Here is a 24,117-nt window from a genome sequence, read left to right on the forward strand (position 1 = left end):
GACAAGTGAAGAGGATAGCCTCATTGGCCAAGACAAGAAAGGAGGAGAGTTATCTCTATCAACTCAAGAGATTTTTAATGATCAAGTAGACGAAGTTTGTGGTCTATGGGACGATGAGTTTGAAGGGATTTTCAATCTCTGCATTGGTAATGCTATCGATCAAGACCAACATGAAGGACAACAAGTGCAAAGATCTATTGAGGATCTTTATCATGATAATGAACAAGCTTTTGACTACTTCTTCAAGGTGTTGAGTAACATCAACAACACCTTGGACATGCCCCCATGACATCTCTCTAAGGATGAGAGTTTGGTGAAGTCCTCTCCAAACCACCATTTGTAAATATTTCTAACTCCTTAACTTGCATTTTAATTCTTACATTGCATTTTTTGTCATTTTTGGATTTATGTGCCTTGATCAACATATTCATCATTTTTGAGAGAACTGAGGGAGGGACTAAAGATTTTATTGATGTGTAGTGCTTTAACCTAGTGTGGGGATAGCATTTGCCTAGGCTATTCATGCCTTTGTAATGCCCCTACAATGAAAATGACACGAGATATGCAAGTGCACGGATGGACCTGAATCTGGGTAGACCAGGTGGAATCCGAGCGTCTTCTGGGTAATGTGCTCGTCTTATAGGAATCCGAGCGTCTGTGGTAGAATCCGTCCGTCTAAATGAGCTGCAAAATCAAAAATTTTGGTCTGTTAGAGAATCCGAGCGTCCTTGCTGAGAAGACGCTCGTCTGAAAGAATCCGCTCGTCTTTGTAGAAAGACGCTCGTCTTTCTGCCAGTGCAAATTTAGCAAAGTTCTTGTAAGAGAATCCCCTCGTTTTTAAGGGAATCCGCTCGTCTTACTGTGTACAGCGGGGGTGCCCACGGGGGCGCTTGGGAGGAAAGAGGAACAAGCGTTTGCATTTTTGTATGGAGTCGCCACCAATTTTTATGGGAAATCGGAACCGTTCGAATACCTCGCGTCATATCAAGACACAAAGTAGTGACATGAACACTAAGCAATCGTTACCCTTAGAATTCTATGTCTAGAATGACTCTCGTAGATGCCAATGAACACGGGTGCTCACGGAGATCTGGAGTAAGGGGTGAGGGTACGTATTAGGAAGCTCTTTTGATCGAACACCTAATCCCGCCCGTCTCGATAGCGGCCTCTACTATTGATTAGGGACATCATTTATACTTGATATATCGTCGGTTATATGCATGCAATGCAACATCCAAGTTTTAATCCTAACATGTGAAAATTAACTAAGTCGGTTGACAGTTAGTTTAACATACAATTAATGTCGAAGTAGGATTTAAGATTGATTATACGTGAAAACATACAAATGGATACAAGAAATATGATAAATACAATAAAATTACAATAATAAAAGTTACAATAATTACATCGGGATAGGCGATTTATGTCGAAAATACCTTTAAAACGGATAATTTGAGAAAACGAAAAAAAGAGTAAATTAACGAACACAACAGGTGGCGATAATACGGATAATAGTTAATTAAACATAAGCTAATTTAAACTAGGTCAAGCAAAAACGGAGTTCAGGGACAGAATTCAACCCGGAACAGGCGCAGCAGAGCTGCGTCCTTTGGAATAGGCGCATCAATTGCTGTCTGTTTCGACCGACTCGCAGGTAGTGAAGCGGAATTGCGTGTTGTTAATACTCGTCGGTAAATTTAATGATTGATTAAATTATCTACTCGGATGAAAGTGATTAATAGGTTATTTACATGTGATTAACGGGTCATGAAGCAATAAAACATGGATGAGACGGAATAAAGACGGATTATTTAAATGAAAGAATGATTGATTAGTGACATGAGTGAATGAAATAAACTAAACATGACAAATTAATGACGAATACGACAATAAACAGATGAAAATTTATCAAAGATCGAATTCCAGAAACTCAATATGAACGAATTGGATTTCTACAACCCGGATTGAATTTTAATGACGAAAACCCGCAAATATGAAATTACTTGGGATTCAAGCCGAATTTATGATGAATTAAATATGCTAACGGTGAATAATAATATACATGTGAAATATTATGCTATTATGACGAAGAATTAAAGAACAAACAAATAAAAAAGAAAGAACGAACGAATTTACAGAGGACGAAGGAAGAAGAAAGGAAGCAGGAACTGCGGCAGCCTCACGAAGAGGCGCAGCAGGTGCTGCGCTCCTTCGAAGAGGCGCAGCAGTTGCTGCGTCCTTTCTCGACTGTTAGTCTTCTGGAAACCCGTAAAAAAGAGGTTTTGAACATGGTTTAGAAATCGGTTTTAAGAGGTATTTTTGACGTAAATCTTACATTGATGATTATAAAAAGTAAATACAATAAATAAATAAGGATTATACACCCTCAGACTTACATGTTGACGAAACGAGAAGGACTAAGATATCGATTAGTGATGCTCGACGCGAATGCAAAGAAAGTGCCCTCGTAAGAGGAAAACGATTAATTAATTAAGTTGATTGATGTGGAGTTGGTCAAATTGGTCGGTCATGCAAACGAGGCTGGTATTCAGAAGGATCCGAGCTTACGTGGTCGAATGTTCAAGCATGTAGACGCCAAAAAGTAAGAGCAAAGGTCTAGAATGCAAAGGGATAAGAGAAGGTCGGACACTCGCGTGAGAAATATGAGGAGCGAAGGCTCCTATTTATACTAATCACGTGAAGGAATTAGGGTTTCGGAGACTCTTTGGAAGTGAATCTCGGAAAGATATGAAAAAGATACGAAAACTACGCAGAATAGGACCTGGGAAGAGGCGCAGCAGCCACTGCGTCTCTTGGAAGAGGCGCAGCACATGCTGCGTCTGTTCCCAAGTGGTTTCTTCCTGCGGAAGAAAGATTTCCGTGTTTAAGTTATGGTAGGACGGATTAATTTGGGTTTCCTTAATATCTTATGTGAATATTTCTGGAAATTGTTTACCAAAGGATGAAAATTATGAAATATGGAATAGAAATATCCGGAACATTCCAGAACATTCTGACTCGGGATTTAACGGTTATCAGAAAATGGAGACGGTTTTAGGCCCGGACTCCAAATGTACTCTAATTACTGTCAAAACGACCGTATCGGCACGTAGATGACAACTAAGAGGTAGACATTAATATTTGAGCAATCACTTGACGATAATCTTAAGAATTGTCACAAATCGTTCCGCGTACCAAACATGCGGCCCAATCATCACCAGGTGGTTTGCGAGAGGTACAGAAATGAGGTATCTACAGAGCCCCCACCTTGACTGAGGCTTGGACAAGGCGAAAGTCAAAGTATAGCCATCAGGTCAATCGAAGATTACAACCTTACGACTATGGCGACGCGAGGTGGCTCAAGGGGTCTGAACCAAGGACCTGTCGTCGGGAACATTTTAGAGTCTGTCGACTATCGGGGAGGGTCGTTTAAAGTCCATTAGACTATGTAAGGAAGCTCGCCAGCCATAAGAAGAGACCATAGCTGAGACTTCTTCTCGAAATACTTCCGGAGGTACATGGGAGCTAAGGAGCAAAGGTCAAGCGTAAGGACTAAATAAGGTGAGTAGCAGGACACAGACGGGAACTGCTGAAAGAAGACTGCTTGGGTAGTCTTCGAGAAACAATCGCGAATAGCAAGACACAGGCGGGAACTACTGAGGAGAAGACTGCTTGGGTAGTCTTCGAGAAGCATTATAAATAGCAGGACACAGGTGGGAACTGCTGAGGAGAAATCTGCTTAGGTAGATGTTAATCTTCATGTCTTGAGAGTGACAGTACGTCCGCTTACTCTCGCTGGGGCATGATTGGGAATTAATCTCCATGTCGTGAGAGGGAAAGTGTATCCGCTTACTCTCGTTATAATGAAGGCGTGTCGAATTCTGTATAGGAATAAATGCTCGTTGCGACAAGCAAAGGTCTTGAAAGGAATAAATAATATGCAACAGTCTGCTGTTGGCTTGAGAAAATGCGGGTCGGAATGAAAGAAAATCGTCAAACGGACCAAAATGATAAAATAGCATCGGGGAAGAGGCGCACCAAAGATGGGCCCACAAATAAAGAACTCATAACGAACTTTTGAAAATCCGTATGGAGGGAACACAAGGAAGAGGCGCAGCAAGAGCTGCGTCTTTTGGAAGAGGCGCAGCGCCTGCTGCGTTTATTCCCCAAAGTGTTTTTTCTGCGTAAAAACGCGATAATCAGGAGGCTTATGTTCATTTGTTCGAAACACAATTTAACATATTCTCTCTAAAATCTTCACCATTTCCGCCAAGGTTTGATTCAAAAGCTTGCATTAATCATGACTAATCGAGGTATGTGTCTCATTCTTGCATTAATCTTCCGTATTTGCTCAATTTTGAGTCGAAAAAATTAGGGTTTATGACCCATTTGATCGAAAATTTGGGGCTTTTCCCCCAAATGCATTTGCCTTGTCAAATTGACATTAGAAATGGATAATTGGTAGCATTAGGAACATAACCATGTATTTGCCTCGGATTTTCGTAGAGTTTTGGGCCTTTGAATGAAATTTGAGACGGTTTTACAGCTAAACCTTAAATCGCTTCGAAAATAGCCTTAGGGTCGCCCATTTGCGATGAAACTTGATATTTGGGATCCTTAAATGATGGGTAAACTTTCTACCATCTCGGAATTTTGGTTTGTGACAACTTTTTTAGGACACTTTTCAAGGGCATAATCGCTGTTGTAACGAAATGCTGCCGAAATTTCGACTCGAACCCGGAACTAGGCTTCAAATTAGGCTTGACTTGACCCAAATTACCACATGAGTGATCGGGTTGGTGAAAATGTGGCAAAAGATGGAAAGAAAAGAGCGATTTCAGGGCTTCCGAAGGCTCGGAAATCCTTTAACGAAGGCTTGTCGTCACCCGACGCGGCCTAAATTTGCTTTAACATTGCAGGTGATGTGGCTTCTACTTCTGGGAGGACTCCCATGGAGATAGACGTTGCTACTGTCAAGGAGGCTTTAGAGCAGGCCTTCACCGCCGCGGTGATGGCTGCTGGGGACGAGGTCCGTGAGGAGGAGGCTGTTGAGGAGGAGGAGGCCCCGAGACGGGCCAACGTTGGACGAGGAGGTCGTCAGCTGAGAGGAGCTCCTGCGTGGGCTGAGACTTGGGAGAGTAGGCACCTGCTGTGGGCTGCAGAGGGTCACCTGTCCTACAGGACGGTGAAGAGCTTGGTAAAAAGGAATTCACTACTCATTACTCATCCTCTTTCATTCATTTATACCTCTTTCGATTTTCATTCAAAACTAAAGATAGCTTTTTGTTTCAAATCACAATAGGAGGCCGGGAACATCAGGTCATTCTCGGGCTATACGACAACGATGGAGCACTACGAGCGGCTGTCGACGGAGGAGCGGGCCATGATTGAGCGTGGAGCGTTTGGTCCTTTAGTGCAGGCCTGGAGGGATATCGCGAAGAGGAAGCTGCGGGCTAACCTTAGCCTGGTCCGCGCTTTCTTGGACCGATTCTGGGATACGACTTCCACATTTCACATGCCTTTTGGTGAGGTGGGAGTCACTTTGGAGGATTCGGCATGATTTCTGGTCTGCCGTGCGGGACCGAGGAGGTGGAGTGGCCGGAGACTGGCATGAGGGTGGACTCGGCCGAGGCGAGGAGATTGATCGGCTGGAACCTGTCGCCGAAGGCTGTCACAAGTGCCGGGCTTGGTGCCCAGCTCCTACGTTCGAGACTACTTTGCGGGAAAGATCCCGGCGCCGGTGACGATTGACGGGAGGGAGACAGCTCCTCCTCCCTGTAGAGCTGAGCAGAGGGCTCGTTTGTGGCTCTGGTGGTTTCTGTCTTCGATTTACCTCGGAGACAAGGGCGAGAGGCTGTCGACGAAGCTTCTTCCCTTCCTTTCTGACCTGAGTTCCCTAGGGCGTTGGGACTAGGTCACTGCTGGCTTTGCGGTCCTCATCCGCTTCATGAGGGCCATGGTTCGTCCGGAGTTGATGGAGAAGGGGACTTCTCCTGGCGCTGTCGAACCTGGACTACTGCTGGAGGTATGAACCTTTATTGAGGCTTGAAATGAATTCCTTTCTTTATCAAATCACGAATGATCGTTATTGATTATCTTGCTTCACAGGCGTGGGTGTACTCCTTCTTCCCGAGCCTCGCGCCCAAGAGGACGGAGCCGCTGGAGAAGGCCTATCCCGTGGTGAGGGATTGGGTGATGTGCAGGACGAAGAGCAAGCGTTCTTCTCACGGTGTCTACTGGCGGGATGTGAACGCTCTTCAGCTAGACAGCATAAGTATCTTGCTTATATTCATTTGCTTCTATATTGCTTTTAAATTGATCATAAGAATGATTCCTTTGTTTATCTTGTCCTAGTGGGTACTCAGGCCTTGGGCGGAGTACGCTGACACGCCTTCTTTTGTGGCTGAGTTCCTTCGACCTAGGAGCTCGAGCCGGCTGCTGTTGAGGACGTTGATGGGTCCGGTGTGGTACTTGGGCGAGCGCTTGGCTCGTCAGTGCTCTCGGGACGTGTTGACGGTTCCCATCGATCCTCCTAGGACGATGTTCAGGGAGCCTTCTGAGGCGGAGAGGGAGGCGGACTTGGCTGGCGCTAGCGGTGACGCCCTCCTTCTTCCTGGCGAGGACTACTCGGCGTTCCTCTACGGGAGGTTGGCGTACTGGCCGGTAGTGGTGAGTATCTTTTACTCTTCCTCTTGATTTGATTTCCTTTTGAGAATTATGATGAAAGATCACCAATTAACGAGAAATATTTGGTTTTGCAGGAGGTTGAGGCGGCGGGCATCGAGCCCCCAGAGTACCTTGAGACCCTCGAGTACACTGACGCGACCGGGAGGACGACGATCTCCGAGCTGCGTGACTTTGACGTAGCTGTGGCGAATGCTGGCCTAGACGATTGGCAGCATCTGATTCGGAGGTTAAATCCTCTAACTTTGCATAACTTTTGTGTAAGAACACATTTGATTGAGTTTGTTCAATTATTGAGACTTCTTTTTGAAAATGCAGGTTGCGCCGTCTCGGTTCGTGGCATTGTGGAGGGTGGCCAACCGGCTGCGAGCTACTGCCGTCGAGGCACTTGTCGGCGGTCGAGGCCGTCAGGTATGAACCTTGTGCATGTTTCATTTTTGAATTTTGATTTTCCACTTTTGCTTGAAACGATTGACATGAGCCATTTTGTTGTTTACAGGGGGACCGCGAGCTGGAGCGAGAGTTGACCCAGTCTCGGGAGGAGACAGCTCGCTTGTTGAGGGAGCTCGAGGTTCGGGACGCCGAGATTGCCGCTCTTGCGGCAAGAGTTGCAGAGCTGGAGGGCGACCAGCAGTAGTTTTGTGTAGCTTTTTTTGTTTGTTTGTTGGCTGTATTTTGCACAGTTGTACATTTGGACCTTCATTTTGAACATTCTGGACTTTGTTTGGGGCTCGAGCCCCCAGTTTGTTGTACATTTCCCTTTTTTGTTGTATATACGACGGCCTGAGTGGCTTTGTTTCGGGGTTTCATTGCTTGTACCTGCAGGTTAGCTTTGAACAGGTTTGGTGGATGACGTTTACGCCGTCATGCCGCCGAAATTTACATAGAAAATCATGCAAAACATACATTTATATACATATGGCCTTAATTAGCGCAAAACGAGTGACTCAAAAGAATGTAAAAAATGAAAAAATCTGCCGGAAATGACCGGACGGTAGGGAGGGTTACCCCCTAAAAAAGAAAAAAAATAGAAATATATAAGTTAGAGGTGAGATGATGAAATAAATGAAATGAAATCGAAATGAGATTTATTTCCTAAAATTAATGAAAATGAAAATTATTTCCTAAAATGAAAGTGGAAATTATTAAAAATGAAAATTATTTCCTAAAATGAAAAAAAATGTAAGTGCGGTAAAATGGCGAAAATGTCGATGTCGCCTCGAAATGCGTGCCCGCGGAATTAGGAAACCTGAAACATGGTAATCTTCACGTATTTACCAAAATAACAACCCGTAGGAATAGGAAATTATTGGTCATAGAATTAGGAAAGATCCAACGCGGAAAATCACGGAAGTGAAGCTGAGGAAGAGGCGCAGCATGAGCTGCGTCCTTTTGAAGAGGCGCAGCAGGTGCTGCGCCTGTTCCCAAGATGCTCTATTTTGGCAGATTTTTGGAAACAGAAATTAGTATAAATAGAAACGTCGATGGAGCTTTTATTCACACAATTCTTCCGTCTCTGCTTCGTCTAATTACATAAAATTCTCAAAATAATTTTTTTATCATGAATACTTTGGAGATTCGCTTGAAGGAGTGGACCAACGAATTTTCGAACATGGAGAAACATGATATGGGTGCTTATAATTTTGGGTCTTTGTTGAGTTTAAAACTCATCATGATTGTTAAACCGTTCTTGGATGCTTGCCTTGACTATTGGGACCCGAATTACCATGTTTTTGCGTTCCCTGGGGGCGATATTTGCCCATTTCCCGAAGAAATTGTTGCTATTGGTGGGTGGGATCCCGAACACTTGCCTGCCATTCCTTCTACTTCGCAAGGGTACAAGAGCAAATTTAGAGACTTGCTTGGGTTGACAAGACTTGAGGTGGACCGTCTAGTGACTTCGAAGGGAGTGCGAATGTTGGACTTCATAGATCGATTCATCAACAGAGCCGACCCCACCGTTTCTCATGTTGCTAGGCGGAGGGCATTTGGCTTTTGCTTGTTATATGTGTATGTTTTCCAAGGGCATGTTGATGAAGACTTGAGAGGTGATCCCCGTCTTCTGGGCCTTGTTGAGCAAATGGAGCTGCGCAGGAGCCCAGCTTGTTTATGCTTAGGAGAGATTATTTTGGGCTTGGATAATAGGAAAGCCAACCGTGACCTACCGTATTTGCGAAGTCCCGTCATTCTGCAGGTAAAAGACATTTTTTCTTTTTCTTTTTTTTTTGTTTTCGTTTTTTTTGTTTTTGTTTTTTTTTTGTTTTTGTTTTTTTTTTTTCGTTTTTTTTTTCTTTTCGATGTCTAATACCCGCTTTTGGTAGGTGTGGCTTATGGAACGGCTCCGATTGATCGAGCCCCCAGTTCATGTTCCTTCCTATCATGCTCGTTCAATTGCGATGAGGACTAGGCTTTACATGGTGGATTTCACCCGAGTCTGCAATTATTGGGAGAACAAACTGAAGAGCGATGATGGTCCCTTGATTAGGTGGATTGTGCCGTGGTGGCACCTCAAATCTGTCACTGGAGTCTCTTCCTTGGATCCTACTCGGTCCGTGCGCATTCCTGGATTGGAGTTTATGGTGTGCATCTTCCCGGAAAGGCTGATGAGACAAGTTGGGCTGAAACAGACGATCCCGAAGCTGGATACCGTCCCGCAGACTGCTATGGCGCTTACTACAGAGAGCCGAAGGGAGTGGGCCATTAAATGGGCTCAAAGAAACATGTGGTTCTTGAATTTCTCCGCTAATGCCTTATGGGTGTCGGATTCCTATCTGCGATGGAGAAAGGCTACTACTCTGGAAGAGCGCGAGAGATTGAGGAAGCGCGAGCCCGTTGACTACAAGGTGCGCGAGGTAGGGAAAGAAAAGGAGAAGCATCTGACGGAAGGAGAAGAAGAAGCCGGGCTTCGAGTTATTCATCCTTCGAAGAAACCGAAGACCTCTCCTGTCGTGGAAATAGTGATTGGTAAGAATGGAAAGTCTAGGCCTCGAGAAAGACCTTTGGTGATTAGGTCTGAAGTGGCACAAGAGCGTCCGGCTCGAGGTCGTGACAAAAAATATGACAAGAATGACAAGGGCAAGGGGAAGATGGAGGAATAGCCCGAGTCTTTATTTATTATTTGATTATTATTATTATTTATTGTTGTAATAAAAAAGGTGGGTTTTTTAGAATACTAGCCTCTTCTATTTTTATTATGTAGCGTACTATTATTATTAGAAAATGAATGAAATAATAAAAAAAGGTTAAATGGTTATGAAACCGTTGTGATTTTCTATTTATTATTCTTGTCGAATTCCAAATGCAATGCAAATGTCCTTCTATTTACATTTTAAAATAAATGGGTTGTATCCTGTGAAGGATTGCCTACGTATTCACGTAAAAAAATGAAATCAAACCCTTGCGCGTAGTTCGAGTAAATGTAAAAGAATAATTGTTCTAAGCAAGAGCTTGTAATGAACTTAGAAAATAAGCATGAGCTTTTTGCTTACTCTGGAGGTGCAAATTTAGTTTATTTGATGATACGAGGATGATAAATTTGACAAAATACAAGAGTACAGTGACATTGGCTTATTTCAGCTTGGCCAGGGGCCGTTTATTTAGTGCCACAAGAGCGACACGTATGGTTACGCGAGGCGCGTTTTTGTCCCTATCCTAGGCACAGTACCGTTTTAGTTGGTCAAGGTTTGTTGGGTTTGAAAACTCATTCCCATCTAGGTCAGTGATTCTAACCGCACCCCCTGGGAGTATGGATTTGACTAGAAATGGTCCGGCCCAATTAGGTTTGAATTTTCCCCGTGGGTCAACAGGTAAAAAAGCTCTAACCGATTTGAGCACTAAGTCTCCTTCCTTGATGTTTCTGGGCTTAACCCTTTTGTTGAAAGCTCGTTTGATACGGGCTTGGTATGTTTGGACATTATGAAAGGCACGTAGCCTACGTTAATCCAAGAGGATGAGTTCTTCATATCTATCCCTCTTCCAATCGGCTTCCGGGATTTGACTTTCGAGTAAAATACGCAAGGATGGTATCTCTAGCTCGACTGGTTGTACAGCTTCCATGCCGTAGGTCAAATAGAAAGGAGTAGCCCCAGTGGGTGTCCTAACTGATGTGCGATACCCCTACAAAGCAAAGGGTATCTTGCTTGGCCAATCTCTATAGTTGTCCATCATTTTCTTGAGAATCGTGACAACATTATTGTTTGCCGCCTCTACTGCGCCGTTAGTCTGTGGTCTATAGGGCGAAGAGTAGTGATGCCTAATCTTGTATTTGGCTAACAATTGCTCGGTCTCTGCTTGGAAATGTGATCCATTATCACTAATGATCTCATGTGGGCAACCGTATCGACAGATGATGTTGTTTTGTATGAACTTTGCCACATTTTTAGCCGTGAGGCTGGTGTAGGAAGCCGCTTCTACCCATTTGGTGAAATAGTCAATTGCCACTAGGATGAAACAGTGGCCTCTGTTCCTATTTGGGGTTATCTTCCCGATTATGTCAATTCCCCATGCAGAAAATGGCCAAGGAGATGTCATTGTATAGAGCAATGAAGGAGGGACGTGTTGTACATTCCCGAAGATTTGGCAATTGTGGCAATGTCTCACGTATTTGATGCAATCGGATTCCATTGTGGTCCAATAATATCCCAAACGTGTGATTTTCTTTGCCATCATGGGCCCACTCATGTGAGGACCGCATTCTCCGTCGTGGACTTCTTCCATCACCTATCGTGCCTGTGAATGATCGTGGCAACGTAAGATTACACCAAGAGGTGTCCTTTTCTATAACTCTCCTTGCATGAGAACATATTGGGAAGCTAGTAGGCGTATAGCACGTTGTCCCTTCTTATCCATATCGGGTGGATATGTACCATTGAGCTTAAAATTCAGGATTGCTTGGAACCAGGGTTCCTGCGCGATTTCCTCTTCGTCGGTGATTTGATGGACATAAGCCGGCTCTGATCGTCGCTCGATGCACAAAGGCATTTCCACCATGTGATCTGGCATATTAATCAAAGATGCAAGTTTCGCAAGAGCGTCTGCAAATTGATTTTCCTCCCGAGGTAGGTGTAGGTATGTCACGTGATCAAAGAATTGGGCAACTTGGTCTATTCTGGCTTGATAAGGTGCGAGGCTTTCACTTCGAATTTTCCAAGATCCTGTAACTTGGTTGATGATCAAGGATGAATCTCCATGTACCCGGAGGTTTTTAATGCCTAAGCTTACTGCCGCTTGTAGTCCAATTAGACAAGCTTCGTATTCTGCAAGATTGTTTGTCACCTCGAAGTCGAGTTTGACGGCAATTGGTGTATGCTCGCCTTCAGGAGAAATGAGCAACACTCATATTCCAAATCCTCTCAAATTTGATGCTCCGTCAAAGTAAAGGTCCCAGGAATCTACATCAGTTTGGAGTATATCCTCGTCTGGAAATGACCAAGTGTCTATTGTTTGTGTTTCATTGATGGGATTTTCTGCGAAGAATTCGGCGACGACGCGACCTTTTATAACTTTCAGCGGCACGTATTTGAGGTCAAATTCTGAGAGCATCAGACTCCATCTTGCAAGGCGTCCATTGTGGACGGGTTTCTCGAAGAGGTATTTGACTGGATCCATTTTGGAGTATATTTTGACGAAGTAACTAAGCATGTAATGGCGTAGCTTCTTCGTTGCCCACACAAGAGCGAGGCATGTCTTTTCGAGTTGTGAGTATTTACACTCATATTCTAAGAACTTCTTACTAAGGTAGTAGATAGCTCTTTCTTCATTTCATACAGTTTGAGCCAGCATGGCACCCATGGCTGTGTCGGTTACCGTGAGATATAAACCAAGAGGTTGATCTCGTTGCGGTGGCAAGAGCACTGGCGGTTTGGCCAATATCTCCTTGATTCGGTCAAATGCCTTTTGACAATCATCATCCCACATGGTGTGGTCCGTTTTCTTGAGCTTCTTGAAGATAGGCTCACAAATCATTGTAAGTTTCGATATGAATCGACTTATATATTGCACTTTTCCGGGAATCCTCGACTTCTTTTTCTGTTTGAGGTTGTGGCATTTCGATCAGAGCTTTGATCTTTGAAGGGTCTATTTCTATACCTCGTTGGCTAACGACATATCCTAGGAGTTTGCCAGATGTTACTCCGAATGTGCATTTCTGAGGATTGAGCCTCATATTGTACTTTCGTAGCCTTGTGAAAAATTTGCGAAGGTTCGCAATATGCATCTCTCTATCCTTGGACTTGACGATCATGTCGTCTACTTATACCTCAACTTCTTTGTGCATCATGTCATGTAAGAGTGTAGTTGCGGTGCGTTGATATGTAGCTCCGGTGTTGATCAATCCAAACGGCATCACTGTATAGCAGTAGGTTCCCCATTGAGTGACAAAGGCGGTCTTGTGCATGTCTTCTATGTCCATCTTGATCTGGTTATAACCCGCATATCCATCCATGAAGGACAGTAATGCGTGGTCTGCAGTATTGTCCACCAATATGTCGATGTGAGGTAGAGGGAAGTCATCCTTAGGGCTTGCTTTATTTAAGTCCCTAAAGTCAACACAAACACGGATTCTCCCATCCTTTTTGGGTACAGGTACTATGTTGGGTACCTAGTCGGAATACTCGGAAACTTTGATGAACCCGGCTTTGAATTGTTTGTCAACTTCTTCCTTAATGTTGAGAGCCCATTCTGTCCTCATTCGTCGAAGCTTCTGTTTTACAGGTTTGAAACCTGGCTTAATCGGAATCCTATGTTCAGCGATATCCCTGTCGATCCCTGGCATGTCTTTGTAGGACCAAGCGAAAACGTCTTTGAATTCATTTAGGAGGTCTATGAAATCGGCCCTTTCGTTAGAGCTCAAGGTAGTCCCTATACTAAGTTCTTGGGGTTCTAGTTCGGTTCCTACATTGATAGGTTTGGTGTCCTCTATTACAGGTCCCCCTTCCCCTTCCTGTAGTATTTCTTTGGCTACGTAGGGAGTTATTTCGATCGAGTCTGGGTCTTGGTCATCCTCAGTATCATCGTAAACAGAATTGCACTCAAGATAACACAAAGAGTAAGCAGAACCTGATTTATTCATATTAAAGTTTGAGTAAAGTTGAAACAAAGAAGCCAACTGATCCATGGTCAGTGGCGGCAAAGGGACAGTGGTTGGGACATTTCCCGAACTACTGTGACTACTCGAGGCTAAGCTAGGAGAAACAAAGGGAGTGGGGATGACGACAGGAGGAGACTCTCTAATGACTTCTCTAGACTCTGACTCTGACTCCGACTCCGACTCGAACTCATCGTCTTCTTGTTCTCCTTTAAACATCTCTCCTTCTCCAGTGGTGAACTTGAAGAGTCTTCCTTGATTGTTTGTCCACTTGATTGATTTTCTCCATCCTTTCTGTTGACTTGCGTTGGTTTCTGTGATTAACGCGGTGGGGTTGAAGCGATCGTCTTGAAGTATCATGGTATTGAGCTCATCCTGCGCGGCCCCTAACAAATCGATCTTCTCCGAACAATAGGCTAACAGCTTGTTCGTCTAAGCAAGGTGCTTGACGGGTTTTGACGGTAGGAACCGTCTCTGGAGGGATGAAGTAGCAATCGTGAAAGATCTCGATTCCGGCTAGCTTCCTCCCGAGATAATGCCAAGGTTCGGGAAACCCATGAAAGAGTTCTAGGCTTCCTTCTTGAACAAAGTACCCATTTAAAGTGGGGAGATAGGGTCGCATTTGGACTCCTACGTGCTTGCGGTTTTGGACTTGAGCAAGCATTTCGAGAACCTCTTGTTTAGCGGGCTTGTACCCTAGTCCAGGTGGTATCCTCTTTGAGTTGCCTTCCTTATATGGTGCGAAGGTATTTCTTCGGGTAGGGTTTAAAGGCATTCCAGGGAAGTATCCCTGGGTTTTGAGTATGTGGTTGACCACCAAGTTAGAGTAGGGATCATAGTATAAGGGTGCCAACTCACTGTCTATGACACTTATGCTTTGGAAGCCCCCAAGTTCGTATACGGGATCTGCAAGGACTTGATTGTTCGACTGTTTTTCGATTATTGCCTTGATGGGTGACAAAGTGATCGTCACTACTTTGCCATTTAGTGGGATCTTGATCTTTTGATGAAGAGTGGATGTTACTACTTTGGTTGCGTGAATCCAAGGTCTTCCCAGAAGTATGTTGAAGGAAACTTCGATGTCCACTATTTGGAAGTTAACCTTTCGCTCAATTGGCCCTGTGGCTATGGTTAGGTTAACAAGTCCTACCACCTTTCGTCGTGTACCATCATATGCACGCACACCTTGATTGGTAGGGGTCCAATCCGACTCTTTCATGCCTAGCTTGTATGCCGTTTTGAGGGGTATGACGTTGACCGCGGAGCCATCATCTACCAAGGTCATTGGCACGTTCTTCTTTAGACAAATTACAGTGATGTAAAGAGCTAAATTGTGACTTGCACCAAAAGGTGGCAAATCTTCGTCTGAGAAAGTAATAGGATTACTTAGCTTTGGTGATTCTTGGAAGACCAAGTTGACTACATCTTCAGGTGTCGAGTTATGTGCTACATTTAGTTTGGCCAGAGCTTGCAGTAAAGCTTGGCGATGCGGGAACGAGCTTGCTACTAATTGCCAGACTGAAAGATCAGCCTTAGTCTTCTGTAATTGCTTGGGCAAATGGTCAGTAGAGTCCTCTTCGTTATCATTTGGTGTGACAACGTTGGTTGGACCGTTTTGAGCAATGCTTTGATATGGACGACCCGAGCGAGTTAAGTGGTCCACATCTTGGTCTTCACCATTTTGGACTATTTATTTGACTAGGGAGATCTCAATGAGGTACTCGTCCTCGTCATCGTCGGCCCAAACCCCATTGATTGTAGCCAGTTTCCTCATTCTCATGATTTCATCCTCTAGTCGTATGATTTGGTCGACTAGTTTATCAACCATGGTGACTACCTCTTGCATAGTAGTGTCTTGAGAGAAGATTAGTGGCACATGTTCTTTGGGTGTTGCGTTGGGATCGCGTAGAATTATCACCACATTTTTCAATTCCCACACTTGCCTATCTACACTCCTTGCCCATGTGATGAAGTCGGAAATGGTAGGGGAGATGGTAGAGTAGAACCCTTTATTCTCGATGGCATGGATATCATTTTCGATTGGAGAAATGAGGTGTGAGCAATCTAAGGTAGATTCGTCACTTGTAATCACTAGAACTCCAAGAGGATTCTGAGTGTTGTTGGGTTTACCTCCCGGCGGTATTGGCAATCGACCATCTTCAATCATGTCTTGAAGCACATTTTTCAACTTGCAGCATTTTCCTGTGTCGTGCCCCTTGCCCCTATGGTATTCACAGTACGAGTTCTCGTCCCAGAATTTGGATTTCCTTTCGGGTTCGGGAGTAGGCCCAATGGGTTGGAGTTTACCTTGCTTCATTAACCTTTTTAGAGCATTGGAGTAAGTATCCCCAAGATTTGTTAATTTCCTTGGTGGGGTACTTCTCTTGGATGGCTCGATCAGGTTAACTTCATCGGTCTTGCTAGTGGAGCCGTATGAACAACTTGTTGAGCCTTGATATCCTCGACCTACCGTTTTGGACAAGAGTCCTTTACGGATGTCATCTTCAATCCTTGTCCCTAGTACGATTAAGTCCTTGAAAGTTTTGATATTTTGGTATCTCAAATGATTGGCATAGATGGGTTTGAGATTGTCCACAAACTTCTCCACTAGGGTAGCCTCATCCGGGCGTTCAACTAGTTGGGTACTAGTCTTCCTCCACCTACTTAGGAAGTCGGTGAATCCTTCTTTGTCATTTTGGGTAAGAACCTCTAGAGTGCGCATGTTAACTTGGATCTCGGCATTATCCGCATATTGTTTAGAGAACTCGATTGCGGCATCTTCCCAAGTAGCGACCTTCTTATGATCTAAGGAGTAGAACCATTGCTTCGGGATGGTGTCAAGAGATGAAGGAAAGATCCTTAACAACATCTCGGGTTTGATGCCTTTGATAGACATATAATCCTTGAAGGCACGGATGTGGTTCAAAGGGTTCTCGTGCCCCTTGAATTTAGGGATATCCGTCATATTGAAGTTGGTTGGCAATTTGGAATTGACGGCCTCATACTTGCGATTGTTCTCCCTATAAATGTCACCCCCCTTAAGGTACATCAATTGCTCCTCTAAGTATTGGAGTCTTTTCTCAGCTACAGTCATCCCCATGAGAGGATTTTCATTCTTGGATTCATTCTCGGAGTCACCTATTACTTTACTTTCCTGAGGGGGCAATATCCCCTCTACGGCATAGATCCAGCCCTCGATGGTCTCAAGGCGGTCATAGACTTGGTCTTGGGTAACTTGCATTTGGGCTAGCGCGGCTAGGATTTGATCATTACCATCTTGAAGTTGGTGGAAGTTTGTTTCACTGGATCCAGGCATCTTGAAAACTGGATAAGAGATCGAGGACGAATCAAAACGCGATCGACCATTCTAACACACTTGCTAAAAGAAGAAATGTTTTGACTCGTGAAGTGGGTGTGTGCCACTAGTGTTGAGTGAGCTTTGAAGAAAGACAAGGTTTTTGAAAATGTGTGTTCTAGTCAACTATAGTGTAGTTGTAGGAGTGGACTCAAAGTGAGGTTTTGAAATGGGCTTGTGGCCCGAATTTTGACTCGACAAACGGACAGAGTTTTGACTGGGTTTTGCGTTAATCAATGGCCTATTTCGAAATTTTGATTAAGAAAAAAAAGGGTTTTTGATTTTTGAAAAATCGTCATGGTTTTGTTTAGAAATGGTGATCACGTAAGGTACAAACATTTATACAAGCATTATAACGGGATACTGAGTGCATTTAAAAGGGTTTTGGTTTAAAGGGTGGGTTGTCATACCGAACCATCAAACCCGAAGTCTGTGGAGAGGCTCGTACCAAACAAGAGTAAGGCCGATTCCTAGTCCATTTCCTCCAGTAGTGAAGGCCCTTGATAAAAACAAGAGTAAGTATCATGGTATGGATGACGTCAATTGCTATCCATCCTTAGGCCCAAATAAGAATTAGGACCGTTTAGACGGGACGATTGGTCGAATGGGTTGGGTTGGGCCTAGGAAGGCCGAATAAAACGATCTAGGAAGACCGAGTTATGAAAACCGACAATTGTCTTGTACAAACTATTCCCTAACCTTGTTCAAGTTTCACCCTTGCTACACGTAAGTGTATTTCCCCAGCTGAGTCGCCAAACTGTGGACAGCGGGGGTGCCCACGGGGGCGCTTGGGAGGAAAGAGGAACAAGCGTTTGCATTTTTGTATGGAGTCGCCACCAATTTTTATGGGAAATTGGAACCATTCGAATACCTCGCGTCATGTCAAGACACAAAGTAGTGACATGAACACTAAGCAATCGTTACCCTTAGCATTCTATGTCTAGAATGACTCTCGTGGATGCCAATGAACACGGGTGCTCACGGAGATCTGGAGTAAGGGGTGAGGGTACGTATTAGGAAGCTCTTTTGATCGAACACCTAATCCCGCCCGCCTCGACAGCGGCCTCAACTAATGATTAGGGACATCATTTATACTTGATATATCGTCGGTTATATGCATGCAATGCAGCATCCAAGTTTTAATCCTAACATGTGAAAATTAACTAAGTCGGTTGACAGTTAGTTTAACATACAATTAAGGTCGAAGTAGGATTTAAGATTGATTATACGTGAAAACATACAAATGGATATAAGAAATATGATAAATACAATAAAATTACAATAATAAAAATTACAATAATTACATCGGGATAGGCGATTTATGTCGAAAATACCTTTAAAACGGATAATTTGAGAAAACGAAAAAAAGAGTAAATTAACGAACACAACAGGAGGCGATAATACGGATAATAGTTAATTAAACGTAAGCTAATTTAAACTAGGTCAAGCAACAACGGAGTTCAGGGACAGAATTCAACCCGGAACAGGCGTATCAGAGCTGCGTCCTTTGGAATAGGCGCGAGAATTGCTGCGTCATTCGTTCTCGACTGGACCTGGTAGCAGAAGCCGAATTGCGTGTTGTTAATACTCGTCGGTAAATTTAATGATTGATTAAATTATCTACTCGGATGAAAGTGATTAATAGGTTATTTACATGTGATTAACGGGTCATGAAGCAATAAAACATGGATGAGACGGAATAAAGACGGATTATTTACATGAAAGAATGATTGATTAGCGACATGAGTGAATGAAATAAACTAAACATGACAAATTAATGACGAATACGACAATAAACAGATGAAAATTTATCGAAGATCGAATTCCAGAAACTCAATATGAACGAATTGGATTTCTACAAACCGGATTGAATTTTAATGACGAAAACCCGCAAATATGAAATTACTTGTGATTCAAGCCGAATTTATGATGAATTAAACATGCTAACGGTGAATAATAATATACATGTGAAATATTCTGCTATTATGACGCAGAATTAAAGAACAAACAAATAAAAAAGAAAGAACGAACGAATTTACAGAGGACGAAGGAAGAAGAAAGGAAGCAGGAACTGCGGCAGCCTCACGAAGAGGCGCAGCAGGTGCTACGCTCCTTCGAAGAGGCGCAGCAGTTACTGCGTCCTTTCTCGACGGTTAGTCTTCTGGAAACCCGTAAAAAAGAGGTTTTGAACATGGTCTAGAATGCAAAGGGAGAAGAGAAGGGCGGACACTCGCGTGAGAAATATGAGGAGCGAAGGCTCCTATTTATACTAATCACGTGAAGGAATTAGGGTTTCGGAGACTCTTTGGAAGTTAATCTCGGAAAGATATGAAAAAGATACGAAAACTACGCAGAATAGGACCTGGGAAGAGGGCAGCAGCCATGCGTCTCTTGGAAGAGGCGCAGACCGCCGCGTCTGTTCCCAAGTGGTTTCCTCTGCGGAAGAAAGATTTCCGTGTTTAAGTTATGGTAGGACGGAATAATTTGGTTTTCCTTAATATCTTATGTGAATATTTACGGGAAATTGTTTACCAAAGGATGAAAATTATGAAATATGGAATAGAAATATCCGGAACATTCCGAACATTCGACTCGGGATTTAACGGTTATCGAAAATGGAGACGGTTTTAGGCAGGACTCCAAATGTACTCTAATTACTGTCAAAACGACCGTATCGGCACGTAGATGACAACTAAGAGGTAGACATTAATATTTGAGCAATCACTTGACGATAATCTTAAGAATTGTCAAAAATCGTTCCGCGTACCAAACATGCGGCCCAATCATCACCGGGTGGTTTGCGAGAGGTGCAGAAATGAGGTATCTACACTTACTTGCAGAATCTGCTTGTCTTCACTGAAAGACGCTCGTCTTTAGGCGAGTTTTCCTGAAGCCAAATTGAGCAGAATCCGAGCGTCCCGACAAGAATCCCCTCGCTTCCCCCTGCAGTTTTGAAATTTTCGGGTGTTTTAATACCCCTTCCCACATTCATTCATTCATTCAAACATTCAAACACTACCCAAAAACCCCAAAAACCCCAAAACCCTCATCCTCTCCATCACCAAAAACAAAATTTCCTCAACCAAATTCAACAAAATCAAATCCAAACTTCCTTACAACAACAATTAATCACTCCTTTTGCAACAATAATCAATCCAAGCACCAAAATCTTCAACCTTTGAGTCAATTTTTGAAATAAAAAGACAAATCCTTTCATCTTAAAATCGATTTGGGTATAATTAGAAATTGAAGATTTTCAATATTTTCTTGGTATAATCAACAATGGCAAGGACAAAAGGAGCAACAAAGGCACTCAAGACAAAGGCACTCTAAAAAAGGCAACAAAGCCTTCAAGAAAAGAAAGCTTCAATGGATATGGTGGTTTCTAGTGCAAACTTGGAAGTTCAACAACAACAAGATCCTCCCTTGGAAGCAACAACAACAACAACTCCGGAAATCACTCAATTACCCAACTATCCGGAGGTAATTTTCATTTCTAACTCCCATAGGGATACATTTGCCAAGTATGCTAAGAAAACCATTCTACCCACCAAATTCATATGTGAAGATGCCTTGAACAAATTGGGTGTCCTTGAACAAACAAAAGCCTTCTTTGAAGCCATGGGGTTGGGAAAATTGTTCACTACAAGAGAATTGACATACCCCTCCCTTACCTTGGAATTCTTAAGTTCATTGAAAGTGACTAAGGTAGAGACGAGAGAGTACATCGAGTTTTGCCTTGCCACTGTGAATAGGCGCATCACCTTTAATGTTATGAGTAAAGCATTAGGCCTTAGTGATACACCATATTATCATAAGATGCCCGAAAAGTATGACCCCGCTCCTCTTTGGCAGGCGATTTCCGGGAAGAAATTTGCGAGCTTGCATGCGTGTCGCGCTCTATTAGTCCACCATGCGGGCATTAGAGTATGGCACAAGGTCATCGGGAATACTATAATTGCGAGAAAAGGCACTAATCACTTTACAAAGCTCGATTGTGTTCTACTCGAGTCGGTCTTAAATGTTGGAAGGGAGTTCACTAAGCCTTACAATGCTCTAAGGCTTTTGATGGAAAGATGGCTTAATGTTGATTGTGGCAAGGAAGGCACCGCTCATATTGTAAATGGAGGTCTAGTTACTCTCTTGGCCAAGTACTTTGACGCAAATGTTAACAAGCATAACACCTATGTGGCGATCAAAGGGGGTCATCTCATTGACATGGATGCCATGATTTACAAGTACAAATGGGTCAAGCATAACTCTCTTGACACCAACTATGGGTGTCTCACCAATGATGCTAGATCTTTCACATTGCCTTCCAAGATATGCCGATTAAGTGCTCATCGAACAAACTACCTACTTCCACTCTCCAAAGGCGCCGAGTACATCATCCGTCAACAAAGGGGCGAAATTGAAGAGCCCTCCTCCTCCATTGTCACACCACCATATCCATTCAAATATCAAGAGTTCAAACCCAAAGATGTTGAAGTGGGCAATGACTATATGACTCTACTTATGAAAGAGATGCATAAACAAGCTTACAATGATCGAGTAGATGCATACTTGGCCCAATATCCACCCCTCCTTCATTTAGCTAGGCAAGGACTACTTGATCCTTCATGTCCTTTGCCTAATTGGGCGGATAGGGAAGTCTTATTTCCAAGCACATCTAGGGATGAAAGACCGGGTGAAGATGAGAATGTCGATGATTAGTCTTCTATCCAAGTACTTAATTTTTATTCAAAAACCCAAAAAAATCAAAAAATTTCGAAAAAACAAAAAATTTGAAAATCCAAAAACAAGTTCATTTCCTTTGTAGTGTAGACTTGTATATATTGTTTGTATATATTATGTTTGTCTATCCTTGTTCACATTGATCGACTACGCCACATCCGAGACATGAGGATATTGAAGACCGCATGGTATGATCTTTCCAATCTCCTTTTTCCTCTTTATGTTAATGACTATGTGGCTCTATTTTGATTGATGCGGAATAAAGAATGTGAATTTAGGACTTGCATTTAGATTATATGGCATATTAGTTGGTAGAATCATTTGCATTAGGATATATATATATATATTAGTTGGATCATGGCATGTAGTTGCATGTTAGAAAATTTTGCGAAACCGTCTACTTGGGAAGCTTGACAAGTGTATATAGGCCCTAGTAGATGCTTTTTCTTCTTAAGACTTTGTTTGTTAGAATACTTGTAAAACACCCTAGGATGTGTCATGCTAGTATCCTTTGACCCATGGATTAAGGACTAGTCAAGAGTACCTTGTGGTGTGATAACTCCTTGGCTACCGTTTATTCCAAGGTGACCCTTGAAACCATGCATCCATCATCCATGTTCTACCACATTTTTGTCATCAAAGGGAATGGGCACAAAAAAAAAATGTTCAAATTTGAGTTCAATGAAATGAAAAGTGAAAGTATCGTTCGTTCTACACCGCTGTCGATGGTTTTGACAATCGTGGAAGATTTTTCGGGAACGGTGATGTAGCGGCCGAAATGTGGTATGAACGTCCGTGTAACAAAGGTACTCGTCGATCAATCTTTTACACTCCTACCATGGTTTCTCAATTTGCTACCCAAATGAACAATGAGCGAGCCGCACGACAAAGTCTTGAGGAACAAATGTGCACCACTTAAGAAACAGTCCGTCTTCAAGCTGAGCAGATGGCAGCCATGCAAAAAACTTTGGCTGAGACGCGGCAATCTCAACCCCGTCCCTCATGCTCAGGTTTCCCGCACCCTTTTGTTAGAGACGACAATGCGGATGACGGACATGGCTTTTGTAGTGAATATGTTGAGCCTCTAGATAATTATTAGTATCGCCGTCTATGTTCTTATGTTAGTATGTTAAGGCTACCTTATGTTAGAAAATTATGATTATGGATTAGTATTTTAGTTGGTATGTAAAATACATTGTTTTATGAGACATATAAAAATGTGACGTTTAGTTTTTATGTAATAACTTCGTTCTTCCAATCGTGTTCGGTTTTCTATCGATAATTTCGTTTTCTACTCTTGATTCCCGCTCATGCAATCGACATGATAATGAATTCCCGCTTGGCGGTCGACGGTTGTATTTGGTTTTTTGCAGGTTTGGTGCGTAAAACATTGCAAATTCAGCATTGTGGTTGGGCAACAAGCTGCTGTTTCCAGCCAATGCCCAGAATTATCCTGACAAAAATTCCGACAGGATAGTCAACGTTTTGTTGACTATACTGACGGAAAAACCGTAAGGATTTTTGGAACTCCTGACGGAAATTCTGTCAGTTTGATCAACATTTTGTTGACTTTCTTGACGGAATTTCCGTCAGCAGTTCCAAAATCCTGACAGTTTTTCCGTCAGTATAGTCAACAAAACGTTGACTATCTGCGTCAGCCTAAATGTGAGTTTTGACGGAATGACCGTCAGTAGTCCGTCAGTAGTGAGAATCTTTATGGAAAAACCGTCAGGAATGCGGTTTCTGTGACGAATTGTAGTGACGGTGTATTCCTGACCGCTTTTCCGTCAGGAATGCGTGTTTCTGACGGGAAATGGGCTTTAGAGACGGATTTTTTCCATTAGTGTCCCGTGTTTTTTTGTAGTGTATGTATGAGGATGTTGTGGAGCTTTGTGTTACGGTTTTTCGTGCCTATATGTTGTTAGGAGCTTGCATTTAGATTACTTGGCATACTAGTTGATAGAAGCATATGCACCAGACTTGTATATATGTTAGTTGCATCATGGCATATAGTTTGCATGTCAGAAAATTTTGTGAAAATGCCTAATTGGGAAGTTTGACAAGTGTATATAAGGCCCTTGTAGATAATTTTTTTCCTTGAAACTTTGTTTACTAGAATGCATTCAAGACACCCTAGGTTATATAATACTAGTATCTTTTGTCCCATGGTTTAAATCCTAGTCAAGGGTTTGCATGTGAGTCACCTATCCAACCTTATGATGTGATATGCAGTTGATCAACTTATCTAGGAGACCTTGAT

The sequence above is a fragment of the Silene latifolia genome, chromosome X, assembly GCF_048544455.1.
Source record: "Silene latifolia isolate original U9 population chromosome X, ASM4854445v1, whole genome shotgun sequence".
NCBI lineage: Eukaryota > Viridiplantae > Streptophyta > Magnoliopsida > Caryophyllales > Caryophyllaceae > Silene > Silene latifolia.